Source organism: Salvelinus sp. IW2-2015, linkage group LG6.2 (genome assembly GCF_002910315.2).
Source record: "Salvelinus sp. IW2-2015 linkage group LG6.2, ASM291031v2, whole genome shotgun sequence".
Classification (NCBI taxonomy): Eukaryota; Metazoa; Chordata; class Actinopteri; order Salmoniformes; family Salmonidae; genus Salvelinus; species Salvelinus sp. IW2-2015.
This window is the reverse complement of record NC_036846.1, coordinates 18,624,422-18,625,318: the sequence shown is the minus strand read 5'-3', so window position 1 is coordinate 18,625,318 and position 897 is coordinate 18,624,422.

Genomic DNA, 897 nt, shown 5'->3' with positions numbered 1-897 from the left:
TCTATAGGATAAACGTCATTGAGTCTAACTACGAAGGAACAAGCACCATGCAACCCAGAGAATTTTACATACCCATCCAGTTCCCAATACTTCCAACACCATCACCCAGACATTTAAGGTACACCTCCATTCCAAATAGCCCAACACCATCACCCAGACATTTACAGGTCACACCCCCATTCCCAATAGCCCAACACCATCACCCAGAACATTATACAAGTACAACCTCCAGTTCCCAATAGCCCCAACACCATCACCCAGACATTACAGTACACCTCCAGTTCCCAATAGCCCAACACCATCACCCAACATTTACAGGTACACCTCCAGTCCCAATAGCCCAACACCATCACCCAGACATTTACAGGTACACTCCAGTTCCCAATAGCCCACACACATCACCCAGACATTACAAGTACACCTCCAGTTCCCAATAGCCCAACACCATACACCAGACATTTACACGGTACACCTCCAGTTCCCAATAGCCCAACACCATCACCCAGACATTTACAGTACACCTCCAGTTCCCAATAGCCCAACACCATCACCCAGACATTTACAAGGTAACCTCCAGTCCCAATAAGCCCAACACCATCACCCAGACATTTCTACAGGATAGCACCTCCGCAGTTCCCAATAGCCCAACACCATCACCCAGACATTTACAATTACACCTCCAGTTCCCAATAGCCCAAACACCATCACCCAGACATTTACAGGTACACCTCCAGTTCCCAATAGCCAACACCATCACCCAGACATTTACAAGTACCACCTCCAGTTCCCAATAGCCCACCACCACCCAGACATTTACAGTACACCTTCAGTTCCCCAATAGCCCAACACCATCACCCAGACAATTACAAGTACACTCACCAGTTCCCAATAGCCAAC